This window comes from Dipodomys merriami, unplaced genomic scaffold (assembly GCF_024711535.1).
Source record: "Dipodomys merriami isolate MVZ:Mamm:240054 unplaced genomic scaffold, mDipMer1.0.p SCAF_197, whole genome shotgun sequence".
Classification (NCBI taxonomy): Eukaryota; Metazoa; Chordata; class Mammalia; order Rodentia; family Heteromyidae; genus Dipodomys; species Dipodomys merriami.
In genome coordinates, this window is record NW_027203348.1 from 615931 (window position 1) to 632183 (window position 16253).

The following is a 16253-nucleotide window of genomic DNA, read 5'->3' on the forward strand; positions in this document are numbered from 1 at the left end:
AGGGTGGGGGTTAGGGTGAGGGTTAGCTTTAATTTGAGGTTTACGGTTAAGGTTAGGGTGAGGGTGAGGGTAAGGGTTAGGGTGAGGGTTAGGTTGAGGGTGAGGGTGAGGGTTATGATTAGAGATAGGGTTAGGTTTAGACTGAGGGTTAGGGTGATGATGCGGGTGAGGGCTAGGGTGAGGGTGAGGGTTAAGGTGAAGGTGAGGTTGAGGGTGAGGGTTAAGGTGAAGGTGAGGTTGAGGGTGAGGCTGAGAGTTAGGGTGAGGGTGAGGGTTTGGGTTAGGGTTAGTGTTAGGATGAGGGTGAGGGTTAAGATTAGTGTTAGGGTTAGGGTTATTGTTAGGGTTACAGTTCAGTTTAGGGTGAGGTTGAAGGTGAGGGATATGGTTACGATTAGGGTGAGGTTTATGTTTAGGGTTAGGGTTAGTGTTAGGAGGAAGTTTAGGGTGAGGGGTAGGGTTAGGGTTAGGGTGAGGGATAGGGTTAGTTTGAGGGTTAGGGTGAGGGTTAGGGTTAGGGTTAGGTTGAGGGTTAGGGTTTTGGTTAGGGTTAAGCTGAGGGTGAGGGTTAGGGTGAGGTTTAGGGTTAGGGTTAGGGTGAGGGTTAGGGTTAGGGTGGAGTTTAGGATTAGTGTTAGTGTTATGGTTATGGTGAGGCTCAGTGTTAGGCTCAGGGTTAGTGTTAGGAGGAAGTTTAGTGTGAGGGTTAGTGTTAGGGTGAGGGTTAATGTTAGCAATAGGGTTACTGTGAGGGCTAAGGTGAGGGTGATGTTTAGGGGTAGGGTTAGGTTTAGGGTGAGGCTTAGGCTTAGGCTGAGGGTAGGGTTATTGGGAGGGTTGGTGTTAGGGTTAGGCTTAGTGTTAGGGTGAGGGTAAGGCTTAGGGTGAGGGTTAGGGTTAGGGTGAAGTTAAGGGTTAGGGTGAGGGTCAGGGTTAGGTTTAGGGGTAGGCTGAGTGTTAGGTTAGGGTTAGGGTAAGGGTTTGCATTAGGGTTAGGGTTAGGGTTAGGATTAGTGTTAGAGTTAGGGTGAGGGTTAGGGTGAGGGTTTCGGGTTAGGGTTAGGGTTAGGTTGAGGGTTACGGTGAGGGTGAGGGTTAGGATTAGGTTTAGGTTTATCGTGTTGGTAAGTGATAGTGTGAGTGTTAGGGTGAGTGTTAGATTTAGCATTAGGGTTAGAGTGAAGTTTAGGGTGAGGGTTAGGGTTAGGTTTAAGGTGATCTTGAGGGTGAGGGTTAGGGTTAGGGTTAGGGTGAGTTTTAGGGTTAGGGTGAGGGTTAGGGTTAGTGTTCGTGTGAGGGTAAGGGTGAGGGTAACTGTTAGGGTTAGAGTAAGGTTGAGGGTTTGGTTTTGTGTGAGGTTTAGGGTGAGGATGAGGTTAAGGCTTAGGGTGAGCTTTAGGGTAAGGTTGAGTGTTAGAGTTAGGGTTAGCGTGAGGGTGAGTGTTAGGGTGAAGGTTAGGGTTAGGGATAGGTTTAGGTTTAGGGTGAGGGTTAGGGTAAGGGGTAGGGTTATGATTAGGGTGAGGGTTAGGTTTAGTGTGAGTGTTAGGGTTAGGGTTAGGGTTAGGATTAGTGTGAAGGTAAGAATTAGGGTGACTTTTAGGGTGAGCGTGAGGTTTAGGGTTAGGATTAGGGTTATGGTTAGTGTTATGCTGAGGGTGATGGTGAGGGTGAGGGTGAGTGTGAGTTTTAGGGTTAGGGTTAGGGTGAGGGTTAGGCTGAGGATTAGGTTTAGGGTGAGGGAGAGGTTTAGGCTGAGGATTAAGTGTAGGGTTAGGTGAGGGTAAGGGTTAGTATGAGGGTTAGGTTTAGGGTTAGGTTGAGGGTAAGGATTAGTGTGAGGGTGAGTGTTAGGGTTAGGCGGACGGTAAGGGTTAGGGTGAGGGTTAGATTGATGGTGAGGTTTATGGTTAGCATTAGTGTTAGGGTTATGGTGAGGGTTAGGTTTGGGGTTAGGGTCAGGTCTAGGGTGAGGGTGAGGGTTATGGTTAGGGTTAGGGATAGGGTGAGTATTAGAGTTAGGATTAGGGTTAGGGTGAGCATTAAGCTGAGGGGTAGGGTTAGGGTTAGTCTTTGTCTTAGGGTTAGGCTTAGGGTGAGGGTGGGGTTGAGGATTATGGTTAGGGTGATGGTTAGGGTTAGGGTTCGGGTGAGGGTTAAGATGAGGGTTAGGGAGAGGGAAAGTGTTAAGGTGAGGGTTAGGGTGAGGGTGAGGGTTATGGTTACCATTAGGGTTAGGGTTAGAGTTAGCGTGAGGGTTAGGTTTAGGTTTAGGGTTAGGGTGAGTGTGAGGGTGAGGGTTAGGTTTAGGGTTCGGGTGAGGGCTAGGTTTAGCGTTAGGGTTAGGGTGTTGGTTACGGTTAGGGTTCGTGTGAGGGTGAGGGTGAGGTTTAGGGTGTGGGTGAGGGTGAGGTTTAGGGTTAGGAATAGGGTGGGGTTGAGTGTGAGTGTGAGGGTTAGTGTGAGGAATAGGGATAGGGTGAAGGTGAGTTTTAGGGTGAGGTTTAGGGGTAGGTTAAGGTGAGGGTTTGAGTTAGGGTGATGGTTTGTATGAGGGTTAGTTTAAGGTTAAGGGTGAGGGTTAGGGTGAGGGTTCGTGTTAGGATTAGGTTAGGGTGAGGGTTAGGGTGAGCGTTAGGGTTAGCGTTAGGGTTAGTGATAGGTTTAGGTTTAGGGTGAGGTTTAGGATGAGGGTTAGGATTAGGGTTAGGGTTAGGGTTAGGGTGAGGGGTAGGGTCAGGGTTAGCTTTACGGTGAGCGTAAGGGTTAGCATGAGGTTTAGGGTGAGTGTGAGGGTTAGAGTTAGCATTAGGGTTAGGGTGAGGTTTAGGGTGAGTGTTAGGGTTAGGTTTATGGTTAGGGTGAGGTGAGGGTGAGGGTCATTGTGAGGTTTATGGTGAGAGATAGGTTTAGGGTGAGGGTTAGGCTTTGGTTTAGGGTGTGGGTGAGCGTGAGGGTGACAGTGAGGCTTAGGGTGAGGGTGAGGGTGATTGTGAGGGTTAGGCTTAGAGTTAGCTTTAGGGTTAGGGTTAGTGTGAGGGTGAAGGTGAGGGTTAGGGTTAAGAGTAGGGTTAGGTTTAAATTTAGGCTGAGTGTGAGCCTGAGGGAGAGGGTAACGGTTAGTCTTAGGGTTAGGGTTGTTGTGAGGATTAGGGTGAGGGTAAGGTTAAAGGTTAGGGTGAGGGTGAGGGTTAGGGTTACTGTTAGGGTGAGGGTTAGGGTTAGGGTGAGGTTAGAGTTAGGGTGAGGTTTATTGTTAGTGTGAGGCTTAGTGTTAGTGTTAGGTTGAGGGTAAAGGTTAGGTTGAGGGTTAGGGATAAGGATAGATTTAGGGTGAGGTTTCGGGTTATGGTGAGGTTTAGGGTCAGAGTGAGAGTTAGGGTTAGCGTTATGGTTAGTGTGAGGGTTAGCGTAAGGTTAGTGTGAGGGTTAGGGTTAGGGTGAGGGTTAGGTTGAGGGTCAGAGTAATGTTAAGTGTGAGGGTTAGGATTATGGTAAGCTTGTGGGTTAGGGTGAGGGTTAGGTTTAGGTTTACAATAAGGGTGAGGGTTAGGGTGAGTGTTTGGTTTGGGGTTAGGGTTAGGGTGAGGGTGAGATTGAGGGTTGGGAATAGGGTGAGGGTTAGGTTTAGGGTGAGGGTTAGGATTAAGATTAGGTTTAGGGTGAGGGCTAGGGTGAGGGTGAATGTTAGTGTTAGGGATAGGGATAGGTTGAGGGTTAGGGTTAGGCTGAGGATTAGGGTTAGTGTAATGGCTAGTTTTAGGTTTAGGGTTAGTGTTAATGTGAGACTAAGTTTTAGGGTTAGGTTTAGGGTTACGGTGAGGTTGATGGTTAGGTTAAGGTTGAGGGTTAGGGTTAGGGTGAGGGTGAAGGTGAGGGTTAGGATAAGGGTGAAGGTGAGGGTTAGGATAAGGGCTAGGAATAGGGTTATTTTTAGGTTTAGGGTTAGGTTTATGGTTACATTGAGGGTGAGGGTGAGGTTGAGGGTTAGGGTTAGTGTGAGGTTTAGGGTTAGGGTTAGGTTTAGGGTTAGGTTTAGGATGAGGTTTAGGGTGAGGGGTAGGGTTAAGGTTAGGGTGAGGGTTAGGGTTAGTGTGAAGATTAGGGATAGGGTTAAGATGAGGTTTAGGGTGGGGTTGAGGGTTAGGGTTAGTGTTAGGTTGAGGTGAAGGTTTAGGTTGAGGTTAGGTTAGGGTTTAGATTAGGGTTAGGGTGAGTGTGAGGGTTAGGGTGACGTTAAGGGTTAGCTTAGGTTTACAGTTAGGGTGAGGGTAAGGGTTAGGGTTATTGTTAGGCTTAGGGTGAGGTTGAGGGTTAGGGTTACTGTTAGGTTGAGTTGAAGGTTTAGGTTGAGGTTTAGGGTGAGGGTGAGTGTTAGGGTTAGCATTAGTGTTAGGGTGAGGTTTAGTGTGAGTGTTTTGGTTAGTTTAGGGTGAGGTTTTGGGTTAGTGTGAGGGTTAGGGTGAGGGTAAGGTAAGGGTAAGGGTGAGGTTTTTGGTGAGGGTGAGGGTTAAGGAACGGGAGAGGGTTAGTGTTAGTGTGAGGGTTAGAGTTAGGGTTAGGAAAAGGGTTAGTGTGAGGCATAAGGTGAGGGTGAGGATTAGGGTTAGGGTTAGGTTTAGGTTGAGGGTTAGGTTTAGGCTGAGGGTTAGGATTAGTGTGAGTGTTGGTGTTAGGTTTAGGCTTAGTATTAGGGTGAGGGTTAGGTTTAGGGTGAGGGTTAGAGTTAGGGTGAGGGTGAGGGTTAGGGTTAGGGTGAGGGTAAGGGTTAAGGTAAGGTCTAGGTTTAGGGTAATTGTGGGTTTTGTTGAGGTTTAGGTTTAGGGTTAGTGTACAGGTTAGGGTTAGGGTTAGTGTGAGGATTAGGTTGACGGTTGGCTTGACGGTTAGGGTTAGTGTGAGGGTTAGGGTTAGGCTGAGGGTGAGGGTGAAGTTGAGAGTTAGGGTTAGGATTAGGGTTAGGGAGAGGTTTTGGGTTTGGTTTAGGGTTAGGATGAGGCTTAGGGTGAGGGGAAAGTTTAGGTTTAGAGTGAGGTTAGATTTATTGTGAGGGTTAGCCTTAGGGTTAGGGTCAGGGTGAGGGTGAGGATATGGTTTAGGGTGCGGGTTAGAGTGAGGGGGAGGGTTAGGGATAGGGTTAGGTTTAGGGTGACTGTTAGCTTGAGGGTTTGGTTTAGGTTTAGGTTTAAGGTTTCTGGTGAGGGTTCGGGTTCAGTTTAGGGTTAGGTTAAGGGTTTCGTGTTTGGGTTACTGTTAGGGTTAAAGTGAGGTTTATGGTGAGGGTGAGGGTTAGGGTCAGGTTTAGGTTTATGGTGTGTTTAAGTGATAGCGTGAGGGTTAGGGTGAGTGTTAGAGTTATTAGTAGGGTTTGGGTGAGGGTGAGGGTGAGGGTTAGGGTTAGGGTTAGCGTGAGAGTGAGGGTGAGGGTGACGGTTAGGGTTAGAGTTAGGGTGAGGGTTAGGTTTAATGTGAGGTTTAGGGTGAGGATGAGGTTAAGGGTTAGGGTGAGGGTTAAGGTAAAGGTGAGTGTTAGGGTTAGGGTTAGTGTTAGGGTGAGGGTTAGGGTGAGGGTTAGGGTTAGGTTTAGGGTTAGGGTGACGGGGAGGGTTAGGGTTAGGTTTAGGGTGAGGGCTAGGGTGCAGGTTAGGGTTAGGGTGAGGGTTAGGCTTAGGGTGAGGTTTAGGGTTAGGGTTAGTTTGTGGGTGGTGTGAGCATGAGGTTTAGGATGATGGTTAGGATTAGGGTGAGGGCTAAGGTGAGGGTTAGGTTAAGCATTAGGGTGAGGGTCAGGGTTAGGTTTAGGTTGAGGTTTGGGGTGAGGGGTAGGGTTAGGTTTAGGGTGAGTTTTAGGTTTCGTGAGAGCGTTACAGTTAGGCATAGGGTGAGGGTGGGGGTAAGAGTTATGGTGAGGGTTATGATGGGTTGATGGTTAGGGTTAGGATTAGAGGTAGGGTTAGGGTAAGGCTGAGCATGAAGGTGATAGTGCGGGTGAGGTTTACGGGTAGGGTTACGTTTAGGGTGAGTGCTAGGGTGAGGGTGAGGGTTAGGGTGAAGGTGAGGGTGAGGGCCTTTTTAGATAATGGTTAGGGTTAGGCTGAGTATTAAGTGAGGGTGAGGGTGAGGGTGAGGGTTAGGCTTAGGGTTAAGGTTAGGGTGATGGTGAGGATGAGGGTTAGAGTGAGGGTTAGGGTTAGGGTGAGGGTTAGGTTTAGGGTTAGGGTTAGGGTTATTTTTAGGGTCAGATTTAGGGTGAGGGTGAGGATGAGGGTGAGGGTGAGGGTGTGGGTTAGGGTTAGGTTTAGGTTTTGGGTGAGGGTGAGGATTAGGGTTAGGGTTAATGTTAGGCTTAGGGTGATTGTTAGGGTTAGTGTGAGGTTTAGTGTTAGGGTTAGGGTTACTGTTAGGGTGATTGTAATTTTTAGGGTGAGGGTTAGGGTTAGGGTGAGGGTTAGGTTTAGGTTGAGGGTTAGGATTAGGGTTCTGGTTAAGGTGAGAGTGAGGGTGATGCTTAGGGTTAGGGTTAGGTTGAGGGATAGGGTGAGGATTAATTTTAGGGTAAGGGTTAGGTTTAGGGTGAGAGTTAGCCTTAGTGTTAATTTGAGGGTGGGGTTAGGGTCAGGTTTAGGGTGTGGGTGAGGGTTAGGGTGATGGCTAGATTAGGATGATGATTAGGGTTAGGGTGAGGGTTAAGGTTAGGTTTAGGGTGAGGGATACGGTGTGGGTTAGGGTTAGGTTTAGGGTGAGGGTTAGGTTTATTGTGAGGATTACAGTTAGGGATAGGGTGAGGGTGAGGGTAAGGGTTTAGGGTGAGGGTTAGGGTTATGCTGAGGGTTATGTTTAGTATTAGCTTTAGAGTTAGGGTTAGGCTGAGGGTGAGGGTGAGGGTGAGTTTGAGGTTTAGGATTAGGGGTAGGGTTAGGGTGAGGGGTAGTGTGAGGGTGAGTGTTAGGTTAAAGATGAGGGCGAGGTTGAGGGTGAGGGTCTTGGTTAGGTAGAGGTTAGGGTTAGGGTGAGGATTAGGTGAGAGTTAGGGTGAGAGTGAGGGTTAGGGTTAGGGTTAGAGTGAGGGTTAGGTTAGTGGTTAAGGTTAGATTTAGGGTGAGGGTTAGGGTGAAGGGTACTGTTAGGGTTAGGGTGAGCATAAAGTTTAATGTGAGGGTTAGGTTTAGGGTGAGGATAAAGAAAGGGTGAGGGTTAGGTTTACTGTTAGAGTGAGGTTTAGGGTTAGGACTAGTGTTAAGGTGAGTGTAAGGGTGAGGGTTAGGGTTAGGCTTAAGTTTAAGATGAGGGTGAGGGTGAGGGCGAGGGTTAGCGTGAGGTTTATGGTTAGGTTGAGGGTTAGGTTCAGGGTTAGGGTTAGGGTTATTTGTAGGGTTAAAGTTCGGGTGAGGGTGAGGATAAGGTTGAGTGTGAGGGTTAGGATTAGGATTGGGGTTAGGGTGAGCCTGAGGGTGACTGTGAGGGTTAGGGTGAGGGTTAGACTAAGGCTTACGGTGAGGCTTAGGTTTAATGTGATGTTTAGGGTGAGGGTGATGTTTAGGGTGAGAGTGAGGGTGAGGTTTGGGTTGAGGGTTTGGGATAGGTTCAGGGTGAGGGTGAGTGTGAGGGTTAGGGTTAGTGTAAATATTAGGCTTAGGTTTAGGCTGAGGGTGAGGGTGAGTGTGAGAGTTAGGGTTAGGGTGAGTGTGAGTTTTAGGTTTAGAGTTAGGGTGAGGGTTAAGGTGAGGGTTAGGGTTAGGATTAGGGTTCGGGTTAGGCTGAGGGTGAGGGTGAGGGTGAGGGTTAAGGTTACTCTGAGGCTTAGGCTTAGGGTGAGGGTGACCGTTAGGGATAGGTTGATGGTTAGGGTGAGGGTGAGTGTTAGGGTGAGGGTTAGGGTGAGTGTTATGGTGCGGGTGAGCTTAAGGGTTAGGTTTAGGGTTAGGATTAGTTTTAGGGTGAGGGTGAGTGTAAGGGTTAGAGTTAGCTTTATTGTTAGGCTTAGGATTAAGCTAAGGGTGAGGGTGAGTATGAGGCTTAGCGTTATGTTGAGTGTGAGCATTAGGGTTGGGGTTAGGGTGATTGTTAGGGTAAGTGTTAGGGTGAGGGTTAGATTTAGGGTTAGGATTAGGGTTAGGTTTAGGCTGAGGGTGAGGGTGAGGGTGAGGGTTATGATTAGGGTGAGTGTTAATCTTAGGGTTAGGGTGAGGGTTAGGGATAGGGTGATGGTTAGGGTGGGTGTGAGGGTGAGGCTTAGGGTGAGTGTGAGGGTGAGTGTTAGGGTGCGGGTAAGTTTTAGGGTTAGATTTAGGGTTAGGGTGAGGGTTAGGATGATGGTTACGATGAGGGGCAGGGTTAGGGTTATGGTGAGGTTCAGGGTTAGTTTGAGGGTTAACGTTACGGTTGGGTTTAGGGTGAAGGATAAGGTGAGGGTTAGAGTTAGGTTTAGGGTTAGGCTGAGGGTTAGGGTGAGGGTAAATTTTAGGGTGAGTGTTAGGGTGAGTGTGAGGGTTAGGTTTAGGGAGAGGTTTAGGGTTATGGAGAGGATTAGGGTTCGGTTTAGGGTGAAGGTGAGGGTGATGGTGTGGGTTAGGGTAAGGATTAGGTTTAGGGTTAGGGTTAGGGTAATTGTTAGGGTTAGGGTTAGGTTTACGGTTAAGGTGAGGTTGCGGGTGAGGTGAGGTTAAGCGTTACGGTTAGCGTTAGAGTGAGGGTTTTGGTGAAGGTAAGTGTTGGGGTGAGGGTTAGGGTCAGGGTGAGGTTGAGGGTGAGGTTGAGAGTTAGTGTTAGGGTTAGGGTTAAGGTGAGGTTTAGGGTGAGGTTGAGGGTTAGTGTTAGGGATAGGTTTAGGGTGCGATTAAGGGATAGGTTGAGGGTTAGGGTGAGTGTTAGGGTTATGTTAGGGTGAGGATTAGGGTTAGGGTGAGGTTTAGGGTTAGTGAGGGTTAGTGTTAGGGTTAGGCTTAGTGTTAGGTTGAGGGTAATGTTTAGATTGAGGTTTAGGTTTAGGGTGAGGGTTAGGGTTAGGGTGATGGTTAGGGTAAGGGTGAGGATTAGGGTGAGGTTTAGGGTTAGGGTGATGTTTAGGGTGAGGGTTAGGCTGAGGTTGAGGGTGAGGGTTGGTTTGAGGGTATGGGTTAGAGTTAGGGTGAGGTTGAGGGTGAGGGTGAGAATTAGGCTTAGGGTTAGTGTGAGGGTGAGTTTGAGGGTTAGCGTTAGGGTTACGCTTAGGCTTTGGGTTAGGCTGAGGGTGGGGTTGAGTGTGAGGGTTAGGGTTAGGGTTAGGGTTAGGGATAGGGTGATGTTTAGGGTGAGGGTTATTGTCAGAATTAGTGTTAGGGTTTCGCTTAGTGTTAGGGTGAGTGTAAGGTTTAGGTTGAGGGTTAGCATTAGGGTGAGGGTTAGGGATAGTGTGAGGGTTAGGGTTTTGGTAAGGGTGAGGTTGAGGGTGATGGTGAGGCTTAGGGTTAGGGTTTGTGTGAGGGTGAGTGTTAGTGTTAGGGTTAGGTTTAGGCTTAGGCTGAGGGTTAGGCTGAGGGTGATGGTGAGGGTGTGGGTGAGGATTAGAGTTAGGGTGAGTGTTAGGGTTAAGGTTAGCGTGAGGGTTTGGGTTAGGCTTAAGTTTAGGATGAGGGTTAGGTTGAGTGGTACGGTTACAGTTAGTGTGAGCGTTAGGTTTAGCGTTAGGGTTAGGGATAGGTTTAGGGTTAGGGTGAGGTTTAGGATGAGGTTTAGGGTTACGGTAAGGGTTAGGGTTAGGGTTAGGATGAGGGTTAGGGAGAAGGTTAGGATGAGGGTTAGGGTGAGGGTTCGGTTTAGGGTTCGGGTTAGGGTTATGGTGAGGGTGGGGGTGAGGGTGAGAGTGAAGGTTAGGGTTAGAGATAGGATGCGGGTGTGGATTAAGGTTAGGGTTAGGGTTAGGATTAGGTTTAGGCTGAGGATGTGGCTGAGGGTGTGGGTGAGGATTAGGGTTAGGTTGAGTGTTAGGGTTAGTGTTAACGTAAGGGTTTGGGTTAGGGTTAAGTTTAGGATGAGAGTTAGTTTGAGGGGTACGGTTACAGTTAGATTGAGCATTAGGGTTAGCTTTAGGGTTAGGGATAGAGTTAGGGTTAGGGTGAGGTTTAGGATGAGGGTTAGGTTTAGGGTGAGGGTTAGGGTGAAGGTTATGGTTAGGGTTAGTGTTAGGGTAAGGGATAGGGTCAGTGCGAGGGTTAGGGGTAGGGTTAGATTTATGCTGAGAGTAAGTGTTAGCGTGAGGTTTAGCGTGAGAGGGTTAGAGTTACATAAGGGTTAGGGTAGTTTTAGGGTGAGGGTTAGGGTTAGGTTTAGGTTTAGGGTGAGGTGAGAGTGAGGGTGATTGTGAGGTTTATTGTTAGGGTGAGGGATAGGTTTTAGGTGAGGGTTAGGTTTAGGGTGAAGGTGAGCGTGAGGGTGACAGTGAGGCTTAGGGTGAGGGAGAGGGTGAGTGTGAGGGTTAGGATTAGGTTTAGGTTTAGGGTTAGGGTTAGTGTGAGGGTAAAGGTGAAGGTTAGTGTTAGGAGTAGGGTTATGTTTAAAGTTAGGCTGAGGGTGAGCGTGAGGGTCATGGTTAGGGTTAGGGTTAGGTTGAGGTTTAGAGTTAGTGTGAGGGTTAGGGTGAGGGTAAGGTTAAAGGTTAGGGTGAGGGTTAGGGTTAGGGTTAGGGTGAGGATTAGGGGTAGGGTTACGGTTAGGGTTAGGGTGAGGGTGAGGGTTAGGGTGAGGGTAAGGGTGAGTGTTATGGTGAGGGTTAGGGTTTGGATTAGGTTTAGGGTGAATGCTAGTTTGTCAGTGAGGGTTAGGGTTAGGGTGAAGGTGAGGGTTAGGTTTAGGTTTAAGTTGAGGGTTTGGGTGAGGTATAGGTTTAGAGTTAGACTGAGTGTGAGGGTGAGGGTGAGCGTGACTGATAGAGTTAGGGTTAGGGTGAGGGTTAGGGTGAGGATGAGGGTAACTGTTAGAGTGAGGCTTAGGGTTCGGGAGAGTATGAGGGTTAGGGTTTGGGTGAGGGTTAAGATTGGGTGAGTGTTAGGATGATGGTGAGGTTGAGGGTTAGGGTTGGGTTTAGGGTCAGAGTGAGGGTTAGGGTCAGGGGTAGTGTTAGGTTTAGGGTGAGGGTTAGGGTTAGGGTGAGGTTTACTATTACTGTGAGGTTTCATGTTAGGTTTAGGTTTAGTGTTAGGGTAAGAATAAGGGTTAGGTTGAGGGTTAGGTTTATGGTGAGGTTTAGGGGTAGTATGTGGGTTAGGGCTAGGGTGAGGGCAATGGTGAGGGTTAGGTTTAGGGTGATGTTTAGGGTGAGGGTGAGTATTAGGGTGAGGGTGAAGGAGAGGGTTCAGTTGTGGGTTTGGGTTAGGGTGAGGTTGAGGGTGAAGGTGAGACTTAGGGTTAGGTTTAGGGTGACAGGGAATGTGAGGATTAGGGATAGGGTCAGGCTTAGGTTTAGGGTTAGGCTGAGGGTGACTGTGAGCGTGAGGGTTAGGTTTCGGTTGAGGGTTAGAGTTAGGGTGAGGGTTAGGTTGAGGGTGAGGGTTAGGGTTAGGATTACGTTTAGGGTGAGCCTGTGGGTGAGGGTGAGGGTGAGGGTTAGGGTTAGGGTGAGGGTTAGACTAAGGTTTAGGGTGAGGGTTAGGTTTAGGGTGATGTTTAGGTTGAGGGTTTTGGTTAGGGTTAGGGTGAGATTGAGACTTAGGATTAGGTTTAGGGTGAGGGTGAGTGTGAGGTTTAGGGATAGGGTTAGGCTTAGGTTTAGGGTTAGGCTGAGGGTGACTATGAGCCTGAGGTTTAGGGTAATGGTGAGCATTAGGGTTGGGGTTCGGGTGAGGGTAAGTGTTCGGGTGAGTGTTAGGGTTTGGGTGAGTGTTAGCGTTAGGCTTAGGGTTAGGGTTAGGTTGGAGGTTAAGGTTAGGGTGAGGGTTAGCGTTAGGATAAGGGTTAGGTTGAGCGTGAGGGTGAGGGTTAGGATTAGGTTTAAGGTGAGCCTGAGGGTGAGGGTGAGGGTGAGGGTTAGAGTTAGGGTGAGGGTTAAGCTAAGGGTTAGGGTGAGTTTTAGGTTTAGGGTGATGTTTAGGTTGAGGGTTTGGGTTAGGGTTAGGGTGAGTGTGAGGGTGAGTGAGAGGGTTAGGATTAGTGTCAGGGTTAGTTTTAGGGTGAGGGTGAGTGGGAGGGTTAGGTTTCGGGTTATTGTTAGGCTTAGGTTTAAGCTGACGGTGAGGGTGAGTGTGAGGGTTAGGGTTATGTTGAGTGTGAGCATTAGGGTTAGGTTTAGGGTGAGGGTGAGGTTGAGGGTTAGGGTGAGGGTTAGGGTTTGGGTTAGGGTGAGGGTTAGATGAGGGTGAGGGTTAGGGTTAGGGTGAGGGTTAGGGTTAGGGTGAGGGTGAGGATTAGCGTTATGGTGAGGGTTAGGGTTCTGGTGCGGATTAGGGTGAGGGTTAGGGTGAGGGTGATGTTTAGGGTAAGCGTGAGGTTGGTTTGAGGGTTTGCATTAGGTTTAGGGTGAGGTTGATGGTGAGGGTGAGGCTTAGAGTTAGGGTAAGGGTGAGGGTTACTGTGAGGGTTAGGGTTAGGCTTTAGGCTGAGGGTTAGGCTGAAGTTGAGGGTGAGGGTGATGTTTAGAGTTAGGGTGAGGGTTAGGGTTAGGTTTGGGGTGAGGGTTAGGGATAGTGTGAGGGTTAGGTTTAGGGTGAGGTTTAGGGTTACTGTGAGGGTTCATGTTAGGTTTAGACTTAGTGTTAGGGTGAGGGTAAGGGTTAGGTTGAAGGTCAGGTTTAGGGTGAGGTTTAGGGTTAATATGAGGTTTAGGGCTAAGGTGAGGGTAAGGGTGAGGTTTAGGTTGAGGGTGATGTTTAGGGTGAGGGTGAGGCTTAGGGTGAGGGTGAGGGTGAGGGTTCAGTTGAGGGTTTGGATTAGTGTTAGGGTGAGGTTGAGTGTGAGGTTTAGGGATAGGGTTAGGCTTAGTTTCGGGTTAGGCTGAGGGTGACTGTGAGCTTGAGTGTTAGTATTATGGTGAGCATTAGGGTTGGGGTTAGGGTGAGGTAAGTGTTGGGGTGAGTGTTAGGGTTTGGGTGAGGGTTAGCGTTAGGTTTAGGGTTAGGGTTAGGTTGGAGGTTAGGTTAGGGTGAGGGTTAGCGTTAGAGGTAGGGTTAGGTTGAGCTTGAGAGTGAGGGGGAGGGTTAGGATTAGGTTTAAGTTGAGCCTGAGGGTGAGGGTGAGGGTGAGGGTTAGGGTTAGGGTGAGGGTTAGGCTAAGGGTTAGGGTGAAGGTTAGGTTTAAGGTGATGTTTAGGTTGAGGGTTAGGGTTAGGTTGAGGGTGAGGGTGAGTGAGAGGGTTAGGTTTAGGATTAGGATTAGGTTTAGGGTGAGGGTGAGTGTGAGGGTTAGGGTTAGGGTTATTGCTAGGCTTAGGTTAAAGCTGAGGATGAGGGTGAGTGTGAGGGTTAGGGTTATGTTGAGTGTGAGCATTAGGGTTATGTTTAGGGTGAGGGTGTGTTTGAGGGTTAGGGTTTGGGTTAGGGTGAAGGTTAGATGAGGGTGAGGGTTAGGGTTGTGGTGATGGTTCGGGTTAGGGTGACGGTGATGGTTAGTGTTAGGGTGAGGGTTAGGGTTATGGTGCAGATTAGGGTGAGTGTTAGGGTTACTCTGATGTTTATGGTGAGGGTGAGGGTTGGTTTGAGGGTTTGCATTAGTTTTAGGTTGAGGTTGGGGGTGAAGGTGAGGTTTAGGGTTAGGGAAGTTTGAGGGTGACTCTGAGGGTTAAGGTTAGGGTTAGGCTTAAGCTGTTGGTTAGGTTGAGGGTGAGGGTGAAGGTTAGTTTTAGGATTAGGGTTAATGATAGGGTGATATTTAGGGTGAGGATTAGTGTGAGAGTTAGTGTTAGGGTTAGGCTTAGTGTTAGAGTGAGTGTAAGGGTTAGGTTGAGGGTTAGGGTTAGGGATTGGGTGAGGGTTGTGATGACAGTTAGGGTGAGGGTAAGGTTTAGGGTGAGGGTTATGGTGAGTGTGAGGGTTAGGGTTAGGGTTAGGGTGAGGGTGAGGGTGAGGGTGAGGATTCAGTTGAGGGTTTGTGTTAGGGTTAGGGTGAGGTTGAGGGTGAGGGTGAGACTCAGGGTTAGGTTTAGGGTGATGGTGAGTGTGAGGATTAGGGATAGGGTTAGGCTTAGGTTTAGAGTTAGGCTGAAGGTGACTGTGAGCGTGAGGGTTAGGGTTTTGTTGAGGGTTAGGTTTAGGTTGAGGGTTAGCGTTAGGGTTAGGGTTAGGGTTAGGTTGGAGGTTTGGTTTAGGGTGAGGGTTAGCGTTAGGGGTAGGGTTAGGTTGAGGGGGAGAGGGAGGGCTAGGGTTAGGATTAGGTTTAGGGTGATCCTGTGGGTGAGGGTGAGGGTGAGGGTTAAGGTTAGGGTGAGGGTTAGGCTAAGGGTTAGTGTGAAGGTTAGGTTTAGGGTGATGTTTAGGTTGAGAGTTTTGGTTAGGGTTAGGGTAAGTGTGAGGGTGAGTGAGAGGGTTAGGATTAGGGTTAGGCTTAGGTTTAGGGTGAGGGTGAGTGTGAGGGTTAGGGTTTGGGTTATTGTTAGGCTTAGGGTTAAGCTGAGGGTGAGGGGGAGAGTGAGGGTTAGGGTTATGTTGAGTGTGAGCATTAGGGTTAGGTTTAGGGTGAGGGTGAGGTTGAGGGTTAGTTTGAGGATTAGTGTTAGGGTGAAGGTGACGGTTAGCGTTAGGGTGAGGGTTAGGTTTATGGTGCGGATTAGGGTGAGTGTTAGGGTTATGGTGATGTTTATGGTGAGGGTGAGGGTTGGTTTGAGTGTTTGCGTTAGGTGTAGGTTGAGTTTGAGGGTGAGGGTGATGCTTAGGGTTAGGGTTAGTGTGAGGGTGACTCTGAGGGTCAGGGTTAGGGATAGGCTTTAGGCTGAGGGTTAGGCTGAGGGTGAGGGTGAGGGTTAGGGATAGGGTTAGGGTTAATGATAGGGTGATATTTAGGGTGAGGGTTAGTGTGAGAGTTAGTGTTAGGGTTAGGCTTAGTGTTAGAGTGAGTGTAAGTGTTAGGTTGAGGGTTAGGATTAGGGATAGGGTGAGGGCTGGGATCAGGGTTAGGGTGAGGTTAAGGTTTAAGTTGAGGGTTATGGTGAGTGTGAGAGTTAGGGTTAGGGTGAGTGTTAGGGTGAGGGTGAGGGTTCAGTTGAGGGATTGGGTTAGGGTTAGGGTGAGGTTGAGGGTGAGGGTAAGACTTAGGGTTAGGTTTAGGGTGATGGTGAGTGTGAGGATTAGGGATAGGGTTAGGCTTAGCTTTAGGGTTAGGCTGAGGGTGACTGTGAGGTTGAGGGTTAGGGTTAGGATGAGGGTTAGGTTTAGGGTGAGGCTTAGTGGTAGGGTTAGGGTTAGGGTTAGGTTGGAGTTTATGTTTAGGGTGAGGGTTAGCGTTAGGGGTAGGGTTAGGTTGAGTGTGAGGGTGAGGGCTAGGGTTAGGATTAGGTTTAGGGTGAGGGTTACGGTCAGAGTGAGGGTTAGGGTTAGGTTTAGATTTACGGTGAGAGTAAGGGTTAGCGTGAGGTTTAGGGTGAGTGTGAGGGTAAGAGTTAGCATTAGGGTTAGGGTGATGTTTAGAGTGAGGGTTAGGTTTAGGTTTAGGGTTAGGGTGAGGTGAGGGTGAGGGTGATTGTGAGGTTTATGGTTAGGGTGAGAGATAGGCTTAGCGTGAGGGTTAGGGTTAGGGTGAGGATGAGCGTGAGGGTGACAGTGAGGCTTAGGTTGTGGGTGAGGGTGAGTGTGAGGGTTAGACGTAGGGTTAGGGTTAGGGTTAGTGTGAGGGTGAAGTTGAGGGTTAGTGTTAGGAGTAGCGTTAGGTTTAAATTTAGGCTGAGGGTGAGAGTGAGGATGAGGGTGACGGTTAGGGTTAGGGTTAGGGTGAGGGTTAGGTTTAGTGTGAGGGTTAGGGTGAGGTTAAGGCTAAAGGTTAGGGAGAGGGTGAGGGTTAGGTTTAGGGTTAGGGTGAGGGTTAGGGTGAGGTTCAGGTTTAGGGTTATGGTTAGCGTTAAGATGAGGATGAGGTTTAGGGTGAGGTTGAGGGTGAAGGTTAGTGTGAGGGTTAGGGTTAGTGTGAGGGTTATTGTTAGGTTTAGTGTTAGGGTTACGGTTAAGGTGAGGTTGCGGGTGAAGTGAGGTTTAGCGTTAGGGTTAGCGTTAGGATGAGATTTAGGGTGAGGGTAAGTGTTGGGGTGAGGGTTAGGGTTTGGCTGAGGTTTAGGGTGAGGTTGAGGGTTAGTGTTAGGG